Here is a 22,480-nt window from a genome sequence, read left to right on the forward strand (position 1 = left end):
CCCTGACATCTCCTCTATACCTTCCACCCTTCACCTTAAATTTATGTCCCCTTGTAACACTCTGTTGTACCCGGGGAAAAAGTTTCTGACTGTCTACTCTATCTATTCCTCTGATCATCTTATAAACCTCTATCAAGTCACCCCTCATCCTTCGCCGTTCCAACGAGAAAAGGCCGAGAACTCTCAACCTATCCTCGTACGACTTATTCTCCATTCCAGGCAACATCCTGGTAAATCTTCTCTGCACCCTCTCCAAAGCTTCCACATCTTTCCTAAAGTGAGGCGACCAGAACTGCACACAGTACTCCAACTGTGGCCTAACCAAAGTCCTGTACAGCTGCAACATCACTTCACGACTCTTGAATTCAATCCCTCTGCTAATGAACGATAATACTCCATAGGCCTTCTTACAAACTCTATCCACCTGAGTGGCAACCTTCAAAGATCTATGTACAAAAACTTCAAGATCCCTCTGTTCCTCCACCTGACTAAGAACCCTACCATTAACCCTGTATTCTGCATTCTTATTTGTTCTTCCAAAATGGACAACCTCATACTTGGCAGGGTTGAACTCCATCTGCCACTCCTCAGCCCAGCTCTGCATCATATCTAAGTCCCTCTGCAGCCGACAACAGCCCTCCTCACTGTCCACAACTCCACTTATCTTCGTATCATCTGCAAATTTACTGACCCACCCTTCGACTCCATCATCTAAGTCATTAATAAAAATTACAAACAGTAATTCAATGAAACAGACTGCACGTGTTAATTCAATGACTAGAGCTTCTCTCATTTATTCAAATTCGAGCTTCACGCTTTCCTTCATTGAAAAAAACTGCATGCACACAGTCATTGAATCAAAATTCTATCATTCATGCAATGAAACAAACTGCACGTATTCATTCAACGAAACCTTACTGCACGCGTTTATTCAATGAGTAGAGCTCCTCTCATTCAGTTAATGTCTTGAGTTTTAATTCAGTGAAACAAACTGCATTCATTCAAACATTGTGTCAAACTTCAATCATTGAATTAACTTCAATCATTGAATTAAACTTCAATCATTAATTCAATGAAGTAAATGTTGATCGTTGATTCTCTGAAACAATGCAGTGTTCGTGCATCCAACTGCATTGATTCATGCAATGTAACAAACGGCATGCGTTCGTTCAACGAAACAGAGTCCACGTGCTAATCCAATGCTTGGAGCTTTTCCCATTCATTCTGTGAAACAAACTGCAAAGATTAATTCAATGAAACAGACTGCACATGTTAATTCAAAATCTGGAGCTTTACGCTCTCATTCATTGAAACAAACTGCATGCATTCAGTCATTCACTTAAAATTAAATCATTCATTCAATGTAACCTTACTGCAACTGTTTATTCAATGAGTAGACCTTCTCTCATTCATTCAATGCCTCGCGCTTAACGCTTTCAATCAATGAAACAAACTGCATTCATTCAAACATTTAATCAAACTTCAATCATTGATTCAAAAAATCAAACATCATTCATTGATCCAATGAAACAAACTTAACTCATTTGTTTAGTAAATCCAACTGCATTCATTCATACAGTCAAACAAACTGCATGCATTCATTCAAAGAAACAGAGTGCGCGTTGTAATTCAATGAGTTGAGCCTCTCTAATTCAGTCAATGTGTTGATATTAACGTTTTCAATCAATCAAACAAACTGCATTCCTTCAATCATTGAATCAAACTTCAATCATTAATTCAATGAATCAGATGTGATTCATTGATTCTTTGAAACAAACGTAACTCATTTTTTCGTGCGTTCAACTGCATTAATTCATACAATGAAACAATTTGCATGCGTTCGTTCAATGAAACAGGTTGCACGTTCTAATCCAATGCGTAGAGCATTTCCCATTTATCCTGTGATACAAACTGCAAAGATTAATTCAATGAAACAGACTGCACGTGTTTCAATGACTAGAGCTTCTCTCATTTATTCAAAATCTCGAAGTTGACCTTTCATAGATTGAAACAACCTGCATGCATTCAGTCATTGAATTAAAATTCTATCATTGATTCAATGAAACAAACTGCACACATTCATTCAATGAAAGCTTACTGCACGTGTTATTCAATGAGTAGACCTTCTCTCATCCAGTCAATGTCTCGAGCTTTCATTCAATGAAACAAACTGCATTCATTCAAACATTATGTCAAACTTCCATCATTAATTCAGTGGATCAGACGTTAATCGCTGAATCTTTGATACAAACTTAACTCAATTGATTTGTGAATCCAACTGCATTCATTCATACAATCAAACAAACAAACCACTTTGTAACGTGGTATTTCAATGATTTGACCTTCTCTCATAAAGTCAATGTCTCGAGCTTACCGCTTTCAATAAATCAAACAAACTGCATTCATTCAATCATTGAATCAAACTTCAATCATTATTTCAATTAATCAAACGTTATTCATTGATTCAATGAAACAAACTTAACTCATTTCTTTAGTGAATCCAACTGCATTCATTCGTACAGTCAAACAAGCTGCATTCGTTCATTCAATGAAACAGAGTGCACGTGGTAATTCAATGAGTTGAGCCTCTCTCATTCAGTCAATGTCTCGGGCTTAACGCTTTCTTTCAATGAAACAAACAGCATTCATTCAATCATTGAATTAAACTTCAATCATGAATTCAATGAATCAGATGTTAATTGTTAATTCTCTGAATCAAACGTAACCCGTTTCTTAGTGCTTCCAACTGCATTAATTCACACAATGAAACAAACTGCATGCCTTCGTTCAATTAAACAGAGTGCAAGTGCTAATCCAATGCTTATAGCATTTCCCATTCATTCTGTGAAACAATCTGCAAAGATTAATTCAATGAAACAGACTGCACGTGTTAATTCAATGACAAGAGCTTCTCTCACTTATTCAAATTCGAGCTTCACGCTTTCCTTCCTCTGAAACAATGCAGTTTTCGTGCATCCAACTGCATTGATTCATGCAATGTAACAAACGGCATGCGTTCGTTCAATGAAACAGAGTCCACGTGCTAATCCAATGCGTAGAGCTTTTCCCATTTTTTCGTGCATCCAATCAAACTGCATGCATTCAGTCAATGAAACAGGCGCCACGTGTTAAATCAATGAGGAGCTCTTCTCTCATTCATTCAATGTGGCAAGCGTAACTCATACATCAATGCACGTGTTATTTCAAAGAGTGTAACATCTCTCATTCATTAAATGCCACGAGTGCAACGCATTAATTCAAGTAAACAAACAGCACACGTTCATAGAATAAAATTGATTGCACGTGTTACTTCAATGCGTAGAGCTTCTCTCATTTATTTAAGATCTCTAGCTTAACGCTTTCCTTCGTTGAAACAAACTGCATGCGTTCAGTCATTGAATCAACATTCTATCATTCTTTCAATGAAACAAACTGCACACATTTACTCAATGAATCTGGGTGTACGTGTTCATTCAATGAGTCGAACTGCTCTCGTTTATTCCATGTCTCGAGCTTAAAGCTTTCATTCAGTGAAACAAACTGCATTTATTCAAACAAAATGTCAAACTTCAATCATTAATTCAATGAATCAGATGTTAATCTTTGATTCTTTAAAACAAACTGAACTCATTATTTTAGTGAATCCAACTGCATGGTTTCATTCAATGAATCATCTGCAATCATTCAGTCAATGAAACAGACGCCATGTGTTAATTCAATGAGGAGCTCTTCACTCATTCATTTAATGCGGCCAGCGTAACTCATAAATCAATGAAACAAACTGCATGTGTTATTTCAAAGAGTGTAACATCTCTCATTCATTAAATGCCACGAGTGCAACGTATTTATTCAAGTAAACAATCTGCACGCGTTCATAGAATAAATTGGACTGCACGTGTTAATTCAATGTATATACTTCTCTCACTTATTCAAGATCTCGAGCTTAACGCTTTCATTCATGGAAACAAACTGCAAGCATTCAGTCATTGAATCAATATTCTATCATTCATTCAATAAAACAAACTGCACACATTTACTCAATGAAACTGGTTGCACGTTTTAATTCAATGAGTGCAATGAGTTTGTTTTCTCTCAGAGTGGAAACAGATCCTTTTGTCCAAATTGTCCTTGCCAATAAAGCTTCTTAATCAGATCTCGTCACACTTACGACATCCCTCTGAACCATTCCTATTTATGTAACTATCCAGATACATTTTAAACGTGCAATTGTACCCCCTTTCACCACTTCCTCTGACAGTGCACCCACCAGCCTCTGTATGAAAAGGTTTCACCACAGGTCCCTTCTAAGTCTTTGCCCTGTCACCTTCACCCTATGCCATCTAGTTCTGGCTGCCCCTACACTGGGAAAAAGATTTTGACCATTCAGACTAGCCATGCCCCTCAGGATATTTTTAAACCTCTGTCACGTCACCATTCTCCCTTTGACAGGCCAGGGGAAAAAGCCTCATCCTGATCATCATCTCCCTGTAGCTCAACCCTCAGGTTCCAGAAAATCTTGTAAACCTTTCTGAAGCCTTTCAAGCCTAACAACATCCATCCTTTAGCAGAGTCAACTGACATGTACGCAATGTTCTTAATTTGGACTCACCTATGCAAGCGCAACACACACTATCCCAACTCCTGTACTCAATGTTCTGTCCGATTAACCAAGCATGCCAACCACGTTCCTCAGCACTCTACCGACCTAAACTCCACTTTCAAGGAACTATGCATCTTCACCCGTCGGTCTCTTTGTTCAGCCATCTTCCCCAGGACACTACCCCACTTTAACTTACAAAAATGCAAAACCTCACAAATATATAATTACACTCCATGTGCCAGTCATTAGCTCATTGGTGGCCAAGAATCCTGTTATATTCTGGTGATGTTATCTGTAAACTTACTAACCATGCTCCGATAATCACATCAAAGTTGTGTATATCCGTGACGAACAGTAGTGAGCTCAGTACTGATTCTTTCAGCATACTGCTGGCCACAGGTCTTCAGTCTGGAAAACAATCCCTTACCTTCAATCCAATTTTGTATCCAGTTGGCTAGCTTTTCCTAGATTACATATAACCAAATTTTAGTAATCTGTCTACAATGAGGTACTGTATTAAATGCCTTGCTGAAGTCTGTGTAAACAATGAACACCAAAGTGTCTTCTTCAATCTTCTTTGTCATCACTTCATAATACTCAATCACATTAATTAGACATGATTTCCATCACACAAATCCATATTGAATATCCCTAATCAGTCATTCCTAAATAGATGTAAATCCTATCCCTCAGAATCCCCTCCAACGAACTCCTCGACACTGACGTTGGCTGATTGAGTCGATAATTCCCTGTGTTGTTTTGGCTTACTGTTCCCTTTTCTAGCACCACTCCTCCACTGGCCACAAAAAATAATTATAACTCGGTTGGTGATATGGCCAATGATATAGTTCTCAGAGTGTGTCAGGGTCAGTGTTCGCAACAAGTCAGGCAGATTTCTTTATTCTGCTAAAAATAAACATATCTATAACCAAAACAGAGTTGCTCAAACTATGATGGAAAGAGGAATGACGAGAAGATATTGCAAATATGTTCATTGATATTTCTCTTTGAAAAATACTGAGAAACACACACAGACACACACAAACACACACGTATTGTCGATAACAAACTGAAAAGAAAAATATCTGCAAAGTTAACTTGAAACGACATTGTGCAAATATGCTTCGAACTCATGACCAAAGGAAAAATGAGAGTTTGATCCAAATGCTATTCTATTTGTAGAGTCAGCAAGTCTTAGAGCATGGAGAGAGGCAGAGAGGCCCTTTGGCCCAAACCCGACCATGCTGACCCAATTATCCAACCACACTCATCTCATTTCCCAGCACTTGGCCCCATAGCATTCTCGTCCTTTCCTGTCCATGTACTTGCCCAAATGCCGGTTACATATCGTTAATATAAATGCTTCAACCACTTGGCAGCTCATTCCCTTTGTGTACCACTCTCTGTGTAAAACAGTTTCCATCAGTTATTCTTTCCTTTTATTCTTTCCCCTCTCACCTTAAACTGATGCCCTATCCTCCTCAATTCCCCAACTCTAGAAAAAAAAAGCTAGATCCATTCATCCTATCCATGTAAACTTCTATAAGATCCCTCTCAGTCTCCTATTCTCTAAAGAAAAAAGTCCTCGCTTGTCCAACCTCTCCCTTTAATTCATACTGTTGAGTTCTGGCAACATTTTTGTAAATTCCGTCTGCACACATTCCAAATTAAAAACATCCGATCGCAATGTGACTAAAATTGAACACAGCTCTACAAGTGCAGCCTCACCAACTTCCTGAATAGCTGCAACATAACTTTCCAACTGCTCGCCTCCATGTCCTGACCGATGCTTGCTAGTGTGGCAAAAGCCTTCTTCACTATTATGTATAACTATGACACCACTTTCAGAGAATGCTGGATCTAAACTCCATTGTTCCCTCTGCTCAACTACACTCCTTGAAATCCTACCAATCACCATGAAACTCCTACCTTGATCTAACGTTGCCAAAATATTCCTCGGCCCGCTTCTCCAATTTGGTCAAGGTCCTGCTGCAATTTCTGATATACTTCCTCACTGTCCATGATACCATCTATTTTAGTGTCATCTTCAAGTTTCCTAATCATGCCTAATCATTCCCAAGAATATCATTGATACAGATAACAATCAGCAATGGGCCCAGCAGTGACCCCTGAGGCACTTCATGTGTCACATACCTCCAGTCCGAGAGCATCCTTCCTCTATTATCCTCTGCTTACTACCATGAAGCCAATTGTGTGTACAATTTGCCAGTTCCCTCTGGATTCTATGCGATTCTAACCTTCCAGACCAGCCTATCAATGGTAATTTACTGAAAACTATACAGACTACGTATACCGCCCTACCCTCATCAACTTTCCTGGTCATTTCATCAATAAACTCAAGGCATGATCTCCCACTCACAAAGCCATGCAATACTTCCAGTCTAAAACCAACTATTAATAATAATTATTAAAATTAATAATAACAAACTAATAAATAGTAATAAGATGACATTTTCAATGGATATTAAATTATCCATGGTATGTGATTTTAGAACGTGCTTCATGGGTGAAGGGCAGAATAGATTTTGTACCTGTGTCATTGAACTGTGTTGAAAAAAGCAAGGGTGGCATGGTGGTTCAGTGGCCAGTATTGCTGCCTCATAGTGCCATGGATCCGGGATTGATTCTAGCTGTGGGGAACCTCACGCATCTCTGTGTGGAGTTTGCACATTCTCCCTGTATTTATGTATGTTTCCTCCGGCTGCTCCATTTTCCTCTCACAATCCAAAGATGTACAGGTCAGGCGAATTGGCAATGCTAAGTTACCGATAGAGTTATGTGCATTAGGCAGGGGTAATATAGGGTTGGGGATTTGGACTGGATGGGTTACTGTTTGGAGGGTCGATGTGGTCTTGTTGGGCCAAATGGTCTGTTTCCATACTGTAGGGAATCTGCCAAAAAAAAACTATTTCTAAACAAACTTATCTTTCCAAATGCACATATATCTCATTCCTCAGAGTCTTCTCAAGGAACATACCTACCACAGATGTTAGGTTTCCTAATCTATAGAGCCCAGATTTTTCTTTGCTTCCCTTCTTGAATAATGGCACAACATTTGCTAATCTCCAATATTCTGGAACCTAAACTGTAGCTAACGATGATGCAAAAATATCAACCAGGGTCCCCATAGTTTCTTCTGTAGCCTCATGCAGTGTTCTTGGAAGCATCTGTTTAGGACCAGGAGATTTATCCACCTTCATACATTCTAATGCATCCAACACATCTTCTCCTGTGATATTGACTCATCACAAGATAACACTACTACCTTTGTTCACCTCCCAAGTCTTCATGCATTTCTCCACGGTTAAGGCAGAGGAGAAATATTTATTGAGAATCTCACACATCTCCTCTGGTTCTAGACATGAATGTCCACTTTGGACCTTGTGGGGTCATATTTTCATTTAGTTATTCCTTTTTGGATTCACCATAATCTTCACAGCCAAAGCTATCTCGTGCCCCCTTTTCGCCCTCCTGTTTTCCTTATTCAGTAAATTACTGTATCCCCTGTATACCTCCAGGGATTCCCTCGATCCCAGCTGCCTGGACCTGAGCCACGCCTCCTTTTTGCTGGTCAAAGCCTCAATCTCTACTGACACCCATGCTTCCCTCTTCCTGCCAACCTTGCCCTTTACCCTCACAGGAACATATAGGCCTTCAACTCTAGACGTTTCACATTTAAATGCCTCCCACGTGCAGGAGAGCCCTTTGCCTGTAAACAAACTCTTCCAACCTACCCCTACAAGCTCCTGTCTAATTCCACCAAAATTCGCCTTATCCCAATTTAGAACTTGAACAAGTGGACCTGTTTTGTACTTTTTCAAAACTATTTTAAAATTAATACAACTATGGTCACTGGTCCCAGAGTGTTCCCCCATTATCACCTCAGTCACCTGTCCTGCCCTAGTTCTGAGAGTAGGTCAAGTTTTGACCCTTCCCGAGTTGCACCCTCTACATACTGCTTGAGGAAACTTTTCTGAACACACTTAATCCCCGTCTCAGTCCTTAATTCTATGTCATTCCCAGTCTATGTTAGGAAAATTAAAATCTTCTACTATGGCAATCCTATTGGCCCTGCAAGTCTCCCCAATTGCTCTACAAATTTTTGTTCCGCTAATTCCTCGTTTACTATTTGTGGGCCTATGGAACAACACAAACAATATCACCATTCCCTTCTTATTTCTAAGTTCCCCCACAAATCCTCACTAGATGTTCCATCAGTTATTTTATCTCTGATCACTGCTTTAATCAAAAATGAAACTCCCTCTCCCCTCCCCTTCTTCCACTATCTCTGTCCCGCATAAAGCAACTTTACCCGGGTACATTAAGCTGCCAATCCTGTCCCTCAATTAGCCAAGTTTCTGTAATGGCTACAATATCCCAGTCCCACGTGCATATCCACGCCCTGAGTTCATCGGTCTTATCTGTCAGCCATCTTGCACTGAAACAAAATGCAATTAACCCAACAGGCATTCCTTGCTCCCTGCCGTGTTCCAACCTGACCTGTCTCTTCACTTTACTGTTTCTGATTACTGTATCTCCTTCCAGCCTCGCACTCGCCTCCTGCTGTTGATGATCCCACCCCTCCCCAACCCCAGCCAATCGAGTTGAAATCCGCCCTGGCAGACTAGCAAACCTGCCGGCCAGGATATTGGTCCCCTTCCAGTTCAGGTACAACCTGCCCTTCCTGAACAGGTCACCTCTGCCCCACAAAAAGATCCCAGTGATCCAAAAATCTCTGCCCCCTGCACCAATTCTTTAACCACACATTCATCTGCCATGTCCTCCTGTTCTTACCCTCACTAGCATGGAGCCCTGAAAGTAAACCAGATATTACCCACTGTCGTGGTCCAGCCTTCTACCCTTTTTCCGAGCTCTATATAATCACTCTGCATGACCTCATCACTATTTCTACATGTGTCATTTCTACTAATGTGCACAAAGACTTCTGGTTGCTTCCCCACCCGTTCTGCAGCCGCTCTGACACATTCTGGTCCCTGGCACGTAAGACACTATACACCATCCTGGAGTCCCATTTGCAGCCATAGAATCTTTCGCCTGTTCCCCACACTATCGAGTCTGAATAATTACTTCTGAAGTTATCCTGCTCGCACAACCTTCGGACAATGAGATTTCTTCCTGAAGCAGTTGAATTTGTTTGAATTGCTTTGCTTCAGGCAGTGGAGAGATTCTAATGAATCCTCATCAGGAATCCTCCATGACTGGGAAAGACGACTAGGCTTTTAATTTCACTCCAACGCATTGCTGTGTTGAGCGACAGGGAAACAGAAAGGGAGCAATAGACTGTTCCTTCACGGATAGGCTACATTTTTCCATCTGTAAGTTAAATCAGTAACATTATCAGACTCCAAACTGGACCATGTGAGCTTTCCTTGAACATTGTCCGAACTATATGACTCCATTCTCGATTCCAGCATTATTGCTGTTGTCGTACATAGAATCAAGTCATTAATATTAAATGACCCTACTTGTTTTGAAGATATGCTAGTATGTGCCTGCATAATGTAAAAATAAGCGTTTCGTTTCTTCACAATATCTGTGCTAAGATGAGTATGTTTTATTCGTAAACAAATACAGAAATTGCTGGAAAAGCTTGGCCTGTCTGACAGCATATATGAAGAGAAATCACAGTTCAATTTTTTGGTCCAATGACCTTTCCTTTGAACCTGTCAAATTCTTAAATTACTTCGCCAGTTTTATTCTCCCACACAAGAAGAAATATCCATCCATATTGACCAAATACACTCTACTCAAGATGTTATATGGTCAATAAAACATCTCTCATTCTCAGGCCGAACTGTTAATTCTTCATAACGGAATGCCTTCATCCCAAGAGAAACATTTCTAAACCATTTTTTTCAGTTTAGGCAATTACAACTACACATAGTGCATCAGATGCAATCTCAGCAATCCCCTGCACTGATGCAAAAAACATGGTTTAGACCATACCCAACACCCCTTGCACGAAACAGAATCATTCCATTTCCCTTCCAAATCACTTGCAACATCTTCAGAGTAATTTGATGTTATTCATGTACGAAGACTCACAAATCCCTCTGTACCACTGAGTTTTGCATTCTCCCTGCATTTAAATAATTTACTGCTGTTTTCTCTATTCCACGAAACAAAACGTTCCCATCACCTACATTGCACTGATTTTATTTGCTCACAGCCGTCTTCTGACTGTATGCCATTACAAATGCGCTGGTCTCCCCCTCGCTATATCCCATTGCAGACGCGCTGCCGTTCCCCTGTCTGTATCCCTTTGTAGACTCTCTGCCGCCCACTCTCTATCTCCCATTGTAGACGCTCTGCCCTCCCCTGTCTGTCTCCCATTGTAGACGCTATGCCCTTCAATGTCTATATCCGATATCAGACGCTATGCCCTCACCTGTCCGTTTCCTATTGCAGACGCTATGCCCTCCAATGTCTATACCCCATGGCAGACGCTCCGCCCTCCCCTGTCTGTATCCAATTGCAGACGCTCTGCCCTCCCCATCTGCCTCCCACTGCAGACGCCCTGACCTCCCCTTGTCTGTATCCCATTGCAGACGCTCTTCCCTCCCCTGTCTGCACCCCATTTGAGACGCTCTGCCCTCTCCATGTATGTATCCCATTGTAGACGCCCTGCCCTCTCCCTCTCTGTATTTCGTTGCAGGCGCTCTGCCCCCACTGTTTTTTTCCTATTTCAGATGCTCTGCCCTCCCCATCTGTATTTCTTTGCAGACGCTCTGCCCTCCCCTGACTGTATGTCATTTCAGATATTTTGCCCCACCCATTACAGACTCTCTTCCCGCCCCCTGTCTCTATCCCATTGCAGACGCTCTGCCCCCCTTTATAATGACCTCACATAGATCCATGAAGGATTCTACTAGTTACAGCTTTCCAAACACAAAATGAGTAGAGATCTCTACTCTGTATTTCCTGACAGCTACCCAGGGTGCCCCTGCTCCTGCATAACAGCCTGGGATGGTTATATGGCGTCCTCCTATGCTGTGTAATTTACTGAAATGACTTGAATACTTCATTCTATTCTTATCTAACCTCATGGATGGGCATTATGGCCTTCTCCTGCTGCGTAGTCACGATGCCTGACTTGCTGAAGGGAATCATTCTCTCCCTCTGCAACAGTCTCGAGGGTAAATTGACAGAACAACGTGTGAGGTAGGAGCAGTAGTTGGCCATTCAGACCCTCCAGACTGTTGCTTAATTTAGAAGCATCATGGCTGGTCTGACTGTAACTGACCATCCCCTCTCCTGTCTGCTTCCAATAAACATTCCTTCCTCTGACCATCAAAGGACAGTCAAGGTCAGCCTTGAATATCCTCAATGACCCAGACTTCACTGTCCCCGGGGGATGAGAATGCCACAGATCACACAATCCAAAGGAGAAAGGAACAACGTTATCTCAGATGGAAATGGGAGACCCCTTTCATTTTAAAGTGTGTTAATCTCACAGCAAGTCACTTCCTCTTTTCAGAAAAAAGGGCACAGCAAATAGGAACAAGCATTTACCATTCATCCCCTAAAATGTATCCCACAGTCCCATTGACTGTTCAGTCAAGTATTTATTATACTTAGCTTCTACTGCACCCTTGGAAAATAATCCTGACACCTTAAGGCCACAGAGCATAGGAAATTGGAATTAGGCCATTTGGCCCATCAGATCTACTTTGATCCTGTCTGGTGTGCTTCTCAACACAATTTCCCCGCCTTCTCACTGTAACTCTTGATCGTGTTTTTAATCTAACCTTTATCTTAAAGACATGATTGCATCGGTGTCTCTGTATGTGTATGTGATTGCGTGTGTGTTTCTGTGTATATCTGTTTAATGGCAGGAGACAGGGTGGTGGTGGATCGTTGTTTTTTGAACTGGAAGCCTGTGGCAGCGATGATCCAGAGGCAAAATTGTTGGATCCACTTTTGTTTGTCATTTATATAAATGATTTAGATGAGAGTTATAGAAGGCATATTTCACAAATTTGCGGATGACATCTAGTTTGGTGTACAGTGGGCAGTGTTTGTATGATGAAGAACAACTGAAGATTACAAATAGACCTTCATTAATTAAATTAATGATTCATAGAGATGTACAACGGGGAAACGGACCCTTCAACTTGTTCATACCATCCGATTATTCTAAATTAATCCACTCCCATTTGCCAGCATTTGGCCCATATCCCACTAATCATAAAGCCACCCAATTGCATTTTAAATGCTGTAATTCTTGCAGCTCCGACCAGTTCCTCTGCCAGCTTATTCCATAGAAGCACCACCCTCTGCAGGAAAAAAAGTTGATCTTCATTGTCTTTCAAATATTTTTCTTCCCACCTTAAACCTATGCTTTCTAGTTTCGACTCTCCTACCTTGGGGGGAAGAAACCTTGACCACTCACCCTATCCATGCCCTTCATAATTTTATAAACCTCTAGAAAGTGTAAATGTGACTCCAATCAAGACGATTGGCTGCGCTTTCAGTCATCCTGGGTCTAAATTCTCAAATGCAGTAGTCGTACCTCTTCCTTCTCCATCAAGGCACGATTCCAATAAAGTTTGATCAACTTGTTCAGATAAATTATGAAACAGCTCTGTGGGATTTGAAACTAGAATTTATGACACAGTGATAGGGTCACTACTATCATTCAGCATTAGCCCCTAAAGCTGATACATGATGCTCCTGGATTTGTTCTTCAGCCTGTTGTAACATGCTGTGATACCCCTCCACAGGACATGAATACAGACCACCTTCTCCAGAGATAGGGGCACTACCACACTTTCATGGACTGGAATCGAATTCAGAGTTCCAGATCAGAAACATGGGCACCACCCACTACACAAGGCCTAAACTATGCCCAGATTTTGGGTCTTATTTTAAGTATATGGATTTATTAAATTCTGGTTAACATTACCAAATTATACAGGGGACATTTCTCATTGAAAAAAATGTACAAGTTATTAGCCTCAACTATAGGATGTTGAGTACATTCGCTGTGCCATTGAGATAAACTATGAACATCTTTAATTGCTTGGCTATGATTTCCGGTTTAAATGGCTGTTATCAGTAGTCTACTATATCAGGGAAAGAAATCCTGCAAACACTCGCTGCACTATGAAGGTTCTCGAGTAGATATCACTACTGAACACCAGAGACGAGGAAAGAGCACAATTCAGGGCCCAAAACACCGGTCACTATTTCAAATCTCTAACATGTGACTCTCCTCTTCCGAAAATTATGAAGTCATGCAAGATAACTGTTCACTATCTAGCTTCTCCTTACCCACTCCTCCCTCTGCCTGCGCAAAGCAAACCAAGCTCTGCATCTTAGGGAAAGTCAAGGCTCTTGGTTGTGGACCTAATGGTGAGGGGAGTGTCGTTTTAATCCGAAGGGGGAATGTAGAAGGGGTAGTGATATCACTCACTTGACTGATGTGTGGCAGATGGAGTTTAACTTGGATACATGCGAGGTATTGCATTTTGATAAATCAAACATGGGGAGGGTTTGTACAATTAATGCTGGGCTTTGGTAGTTATGTAGAAAAGAGGGACCCGGGGCGCAGGTATAATTCTTTGAAGTTTTTGCTGCAGGGTGTTTAAGGTTACTTAATTGCTCAGAACTTAGAGATTAGAAGTTGAGAAGCCATGCTGAGGTTGTGCAGGACATTGTTGAAGCCTTTTCTGTTGTACTGTGTGCAATTCTAGTCGTTATGTGAAAGGAGGGATATTATTATGCTGCAGAGGGTTGGGAAGAGATTTACCAGGTTGTTACCATGAACATTCATCTTCTGCCTCGGGAGCCTACAAACACAAGGCATGAACACAGCCTCACCCCACCACACATTTTCTCTCAGCCCTCTTCCCCCTCCCCAGTCATGAAGAAGGGTCCTGACTGAAAAGTTGACTCTCTTGCTCCTCCTTTGTTGGCTGACCAGCCGTGCAATTTCCACCACCACGCCTTATCTAAACTGAATTCTCCAGCATCTGCAGCCCCACTGTCTTTTAGGTACAATTCTCTGTGAACATAATGCCGTTGTCTGTTTTAAACACACATAGTCTAAGGCACATTTTCTTCAAGATCATGGATGATAGATGTTCTCTCAATGTTTTATTAATATTGTAATGCTTCCATTTATAAATAGGGAAGCATATTCATGTTCCGGTAAATCTCCAGTATTACTCCCATATCCAAGGCAGATTGAATTGAATTGACCGACAAGCCCCAACATTCGTTCGCTCAGTCACCTTCACATATCCCTCTCAGAATGTGTAAATATTAATCGTTATTTTGAATTTTAATAAGATCGCATTGAATTGAAACGGGTAAACTGGAACTATTAGCTCAGTGAATGTTATTGATGTCAGTCTCCGTGGATCCTAAATGTGTCATGGGAGGATTTGCCTCTGCTATTAATTAAGGATTCGGTTCAATGAATTATCCCATAGTATGAGCAGGAGCTCACCGACAGCACTAACAGGGATCAGCTCCTCCAGAGAGAGGGGGAGGAGAGATCATAATCTGAGAACATTACACTGGAATGTTCCAACAATGGGTCAGAATCTGAGACCATTAGAGTGGAATGTTTCAACAATGGACAGGAGTTTATCCCATGGTCTTTACCAGATTTCCCAGCCTGGAATATCATTAGCTTGGTGGATCTATAATTTTCTGCTGTCTATTCAAGGTGGTTACTATCCCATCCTGATGATGTTCCTGGTAAGTTATTCTATCTGTTCATTAAGCCAGGTTAAACTGAATTGCTGCCGATATTATTTAAAATTTAGAAAGGTGGACGTCAACATTTTCAATTCCAATGAAATATTTCATTCCTCACAAATTCTATCGATCAAATTACTCAAGACAAATTATTCACCAATATGCGAGGAGAACCAGATTGTTCTAAAACTCCATAATCCTTCTAGCCCTACACAGATATACACTTCCATATCCTCCCCACTCATGCATCCTGTCCAATACCACCATCATGATATCCCCGTCTCTTCCTCCGCCTCAGTGCATCTTCTGAATAAACCATCAATTGTACCTTTGTTAAATCTGGACACATGTTATCTAGTCCCTTCTGACCACTTGTTAATTACAGAATAATTGTTGTTGAGTATGGTGAACTTGTTCACTGTACAGAATCCGTCAGACGGGCAGGCACTGCATGCTCCTTAAGACATTGCACATAACCTAGAGGCACAGAATAATAATCTGTTGATATCTCATGAAGGAAATCAATGTAATTGAAACGAACCTATCATCATTTGTGAGAAAAAGCCCATCTGCTTGCATCATGTCCTTCAAAGAAATCAATGGGTTATCCTCCCCCAGTCAGGTCTGTGCAAACTCACAGCAATGTGTTTTACTCTTTACTGTCCTGTGGAACAGCTGAACAAGTCACTCAGTTCAAGATCCGTATAACATGCTGGCCTGGCCAGGGCTGCCCACATCCCGTGAGAGAAGAACAGAGGTAAAGTTAGCTCCCTTCCTGTGCCTGTTCTCCTTTTTCCTCCACTTCATTTCCATTCAGGTAGGTGACCATTCCCTATTTCAAGTGAAATCTTTCTCACTGAGTCTATCCCCAAGAGTGATGGTCATCTCCACGGGCACCTCTGCTGCTGGCTTTAATGATGCTGACATACAAATGTAAGAAAGTTTTAAATTCCACGTCAGTAGCAGTGCATAGAGACGGAATGGGGTTTTACGTCATAATAAAAAAAATGGAGAACGGGAAGTGAGGGAAAGGAATTATTATGATCATCGCTGATATTGTTGTTGAGGCAGTATTTGGGATACTATGGATAGATTTTCTCTCCTTTAAAAGGAATGATCTCATTGCAACAGAGACAGTATAAAGAGATTTCACCATAGTAATCACTGGGCTGATGGTAAAAGAGAAGTGAGTGAAGGTTAATCTGTAGCACTGTCAGAGAATAAGAGGTCATTGCATTGAAACTTGATGATGATGGACAATCACTCGTTATGTTCTACACAAACACTGAGAAGATGATAAATTCCATGGTTATTATTTTTTAAATTTAGTCGGGATGCATGATTCTGGATATTTAAGTGCCTCTGAGGATAAAATCTTCAATCATATCCTGCCTTGATATCCAGCTCAATCCCTCAAACCTGAGCAGATCAGTTAACCCGATCTGTTAATGTTAATAGGATGGTGTCTGTCTGGAGAGTGTTTTCTTCTCATCGAGGGTAGTGAATGTCAGCAATTCTCAGGTCCAGAAAGTTAGGGGAGCTGGATCACTGCAAGTATTTAACGAGGCAATGGATGGATTTTTGACCTGTCGGAGAGCTGAGGGGGTGTGAAGAATTGGCCATTAAAGAGAGTTAATGCCAACAGTCGGTCAGACATGATCGCATACAATGGCGTGGGCATTCGAATTACCTACTCCTGTTTCTTATGTTCTCGTCTTCTGTCTTTGGAAAGTGAATGGTTCCAATTTTCCTGGAAGTGCTGTTATTGAATGTTGAGAACAGTGAGATACATGTATTCTGTGAGCCATCTCTGGGAATGATATGGGCCAGATATTCACAGTGAATCTGGGTCTACAACATGACCAACAAATGAAACCCCAGTTGCAGAGAGGAGACACTCTGTAAAGAGGCGGGAGGCCTCTTTTGTACCAGCCTGGTTTTCCCATCACATTTTCGAACCCACACCAGTGTTGAGGGACTGAATGACATCCTGTGTTACTGCAGGCCAGGTATTTTGAGCAAGTGGTCTCTATCTGCTCCTGTACAGGTGATTTTAAGGACTGAATGGAACATAGGAACATAGGACTGAGGAACAGGAGTGGGTCATTAGACAACTTGACATTGCTCGACCAGACAATAAGATCATGGCTGATCTGAGTGTGGTCTCCGCAGCACGTTTCAGTCTGTCCACAATTTTCCTCCATTCACGTCTGTCAAATGTTGAACAAACTCAACTTTGAATAAATACTAGGAAACTGCACAAAGTCAAAGTACACAGGCAGCACAATTCTGGAAGGCAACAGGCATTTATCTATCAGTCTTGTTCCTATCCAATTAACTCTGCTGCAGTTTATCAATTTTGATTTGTTCATGGAATGTGGCTGTTGTTGATAGGCCAACATTTATGGACCATGTGTAATTACGCTGGAAGTGATGGTGCCGAGCTGCCATCTTGGGACGAAACTTCGGGGGAAGAGAATTCCCATTTGAACAGCCCCGTGAGAATTTCTTATTCCTGCTCCGACCACTGTTGGAAGGTCACTGTTTCCTTTACCAGCTCCACTTCTCCACTGGTTACAATAGATTTGAAGTGTAACCTAAGTCATTTTCCCGAAAAATCTGAGACACAGAGTCACACACGTACAGACGCATACACAAATGCACATGTCTTAAGACAATAAAGAATAAGGAAAGGTTTCCAGAGTTGCATAGTAATTGAACTCATATCAAATGGAAAAGTGATAATGTGTCCCAACTGCTATTCTGTCTCCATTATTATTCTACTCAAAGAAACTGCAGATATGAGACTTCTTCCTGGAACAGTTGGATTTGGCAGAATTTCCTTTCCTTCGAGCAGTGGAGCGATTCCCATGAATCCTCAACAGGAATCCTCCCTGTTTGATAAAGATGACTCAGGGATTTTTTTACTCTCGCACTTTGCTGTCAGTAGGGTCAAAGTGATAGAGAGGAAGCAATCGGCTGCGGGTTATGATCATAAGATCATCGGACATAGGAACAGAAATTAGGCCATTCAGCCTATCGAGTCTGATCCACATTCCCCTGCTTTCTCCCTGTAACCCTTGATCCCTTTGATACTCAAGAACCTATCTATCTCTGTCTTAAATATACTCAATGACCGAACCTCCACTGCCCTCTGTGAAAATGAATTCCATAGATTCTCCATTCTCTGGCTGGAGACGTTTCTCCTTATCTCCATTCTAAATGGTTTTCCCTTTACTCTAAGGCTGTGTCCTTGTGTTTTAGAGTCTCCTACAATGGAAATCTTCTCAACATCCAAACTGTCCAGGCCATTCAGTATTCTGTATTCTTCAATTAGATCCCCCTCATCCTTCTGACCTCCATCAAGAACAGACACAGAGTCCTCAAACGTTCTCATATGTTAAGCTTTTCAGTCCTGGGACTATTCTCGTGAACCTCCACTGAACCCATTCCAAGGCCAGCACATCCTTCCTGAGATATGGGGCTCAAAACAGCGCACAATACTCCAAATATGGTCTGTCAAGAGCCTTATAGAGACTCAGAAGTACGTCCCTGCTTGAACATTCAAATCCTTTCAAAATAAATGCGGTAATTTAGTTGCCTTCCTAACTAATGACTAAACCTGCAAGTTTACGTTGAGAGAACCATGGAGTAGAACTCCCAAGTCACTTTGCACTCCAGATATCTGGATTTTCTCCCCATTTAGAAAGTAGTCCATGATTGTATTCTTTCTACCAAAGTGCATGTTCCCACAATTTCCCACTTTGTGCTGCATTTACCACTTCTTTGCCCATTATCCTAATCTGTCCAAATCCTTCTTGAGCCGACCTGCCCCTACACCTATGATTGTATCAACTTCAAATGTAGCCAGAATGTCTTCAGTTCCTTCATCTGGATCGTTAACGTATAAAGTGAAAACTTGTGGTCCCAACACTGAACCTTATGGAACACCACTTGTCACCTACTGTCAACCTGAGAAGGACACTTTCATCGACACTCTTTGCTTCCTGCCAGACAGCCAAACTTCTATCCATGCTAGCACCATGCCTCGAACACAATGGGCCCTTGCCTTACACAGTAGCCTCCTGTCAACACATTGTCAAAGACTTTCTGGAAGTCCAGGTGGAGATATCCATTGGCTTTCCTTGTTCAAAGCTGCTCTTTACGTCCTCAAGGTTTTCCAGACATGACCACCCCTTGATGAAAACATGCTAACTTTGTCCTACTTTACCATCCACCTCCAAGTATTAAGAAATCTCATCATTCACAATGGATTTCAGGATCTTACACACAGCCAAGTTTAGATTAGTCAGTCTGTAAGTTTCAGTATTTTGTTTAACTCCCTTTTTTAAACACGTTAGCGATTTTCCAGTCCTCTGGGAATCTCCCTGATTCGCGCGACTCCTGAAAGATCACTACCAATGCCTTCACTGTGTCATCAGCCATCTGCCTTAGAACACTGGAGTGGAGTCCATCTGGTCCAGATGATTTACTTACCGTCAGGCCATTCAGTTTTTCCCAGCACTGCCCTTTTGTGATGGCCACCATACCTAGATTTGTCCACTCACTCTTTTCAATTTTTGGGATATTACTTGTGTCTTCCACCGTGAAGACTGACGCGAAGTAATTATTCAGTTCCTCAGCCATTTCATTGTTCCACACTACTAGTGTCAATTTCTAGTGATCAAATGCCCATTTTTGCCTCTCGTTTGCCTGTTATGTATTGAAACAAGCTCTTACAATCTTTCTTTACAAGATTGGCTTACTTACTCTCATATTTAATTTTCTAACTCCTTATTTATTTTTTCGTGCTCTCTGTTGGTCTTTGCAAGTGTTACAACATGGCGGTGAACCCCTCTGTTAATTAAAGTGAACACCCAGGAAAGTTCACCTCACCTCGTAATCTAGTAGAATATGAGTGACAGAGAACTCTCACATTTCACTATTTAAAGAAAATAATGTCAATTTATTTTTTTAATTCTAAAAGTGAACATTACACAACAAGTACTAATCCCCACCTCAACTGCTGATTATCTCACTCCAAGTCAATAACATTATGCTGTTTCAATAAGACACTTATGAAGATTACATCAACTTAATTTTTAAATCACACAGCCACTGCCATCCTCCTGGGTCGTTATATTTCTGTTTACTGTGAAGAAGTTTCATATGAACAAATATCTTTGATAGAGAGTATTTCCTAATGTCTTGCAGAGCAAGATGGCTTCTCTCTCTCCAACTTTCAAAATGTCCACATTTGTATATAGCCTTACTGGTTTGATGTTGGCAAAACTATAAATTCAAACTCAATTTGCTTTCAGTGACAGAGAGAGTGAAGGAAAAAGAGTGTTGCATGCAATAATGAGAGTGGTGGAGCAAGAGCCTTGTTCGGGTATAGGTGCTTTAACAGATATGGCAAAAGTGAGGACTGTAGATGCTGGAAACAAGATTTACATCAGAGTGGTGCTGGAAAAGCACAGCAGGTCAGGCAGCATCCAAGGAGCAGGAAAATCAACGTTTCAGGCAAAAGCCCTTCATCAGGAATATAACAGATATACAGTGAGTGTGAGGGAGTAGAGAGAATATGGAAACACTTGCCTGGCAGAGCGGGGAAGGTTATTGATGCTTATCCTGTATAGATGGGCATTTCTTCGGATCATCTCAGCATCGGGGTGAACCTCCACAATGTCTTGTCCACGTCTGTCACTAATAATACCACAGACCACAACCCTCAGCTTCTTCAGAATCAGTTTGCATCGAACCTCTAAACAACAAGGAGGAACACACATTGGTGTCTTACATATCTAAACCAAAACTGTTGTGCAAATTTTGAGCATCCTATGCACTGGAAATTAGATATGCAAATATTGTCAGTGTTGCAGTAATATTGGATGATCTAAAATTGCATCTAAACTGCGTTAACTAAATGATTGCTAATGCTGTGAAAAGTAAATTTCATAAATGTATATGGGGTAGGTTGAAGAGTATGTTGTGAATCAAACTAGAGAGTAGGTAATTTCGGGGGTAGTGTTGTGTAGTCACAAGGGCTAATTAATAATCTTGTTCTTAAGCAGCTTTTGAGGAATCGTTACATTAATATGTTGCATTTTACACGGCGTCTGCATGCAATATACATTTTTTGAACATGAGACTCATATCATGGAAGCCCGGAAACGAGAGGGTCAAGTGAATTGGAAAAATACAATATGACAATTAGTGTGAGCTAAATAATGGTTGTTATTGATAGAAATACTGCAACGTCTGAAAAATACGTACATATCACTACGTTACAAACATCAAAGAAAGGGAAGTTGACTCAATAATGGTTAATATAAGAAATTAAAGATTGCATTAAATCAAAGAAAGCAGTTTCAGGAGAATTCCAGATATTGTGGAAACCTGAACATTCTAAGAGATTTACTTTTCCGAAAATAAGGAAGGAGAAAATGTTAAGGAATTCAAAAAGAACATGAATGCAAACAGACAGGAAACACACAGACTGCTTACATCTACGATCCATATACGAAAGAAAACAAAAGCAAGGTCAAACGTGGACATTTGTAAGGTATAGGAGAATTGTGGGGGAAAAGGAAAAGGGCACAGAAACTAACCAGTTACTTCACATCTGTCTTCATGGAGAAAGCTCCAGGAAACCTCCGACGTATAGCAAGTGGTCACATGGGACTTGTGGAACGAAAGAGATAAAGTCAATGAGTATCAGCAACAAGGTAGTATTTGGAAGTCTAGCTAGGTTGATCATTGCTAAGTCTGATGGGCCAGAGGTACTTCATATCAAAATGTCAGAAATAAACAGCATATTAATTGAACTGTCGGTGACTGTGTTTTATTTTCTTGTAGATCCTGCAAAGGTTATAAGCCACTGTAGATAACTGGAAAGTAGTAAACATGATCCAACTATATAGCAGGCAAGGAGAGATAATGCAGAGGACTGCAAACCAATTATTTTGACATCTGTAGGGAAACAGTTGGAACCTACTATATAAGATGTGATATTGGGCATTTAGAAATGAACAATAACATTGCAGAGAATCACTATTTATTTCTGACAGAGAAATCATACCCGACAAACTTCGGAATTGTTTGAAGTTGTTTCTTGCAGCATAGACAATG

The sequence above is a fragment of the Chiloscyllium plagiosum genome, chromosome 8 (genome assembly GCF_004010195.1).
Source record: "Chiloscyllium plagiosum isolate BGI_BamShark_2017 chromosome 8, ASM401019v2, whole genome shotgun sequence".
Classification (NCBI taxonomy): Eukaryota; Metazoa; Chordata; class Chondrichthyes; order Orectolobiformes; family Hemiscylliidae; genus Chiloscyllium; species Chiloscyllium plagiosum.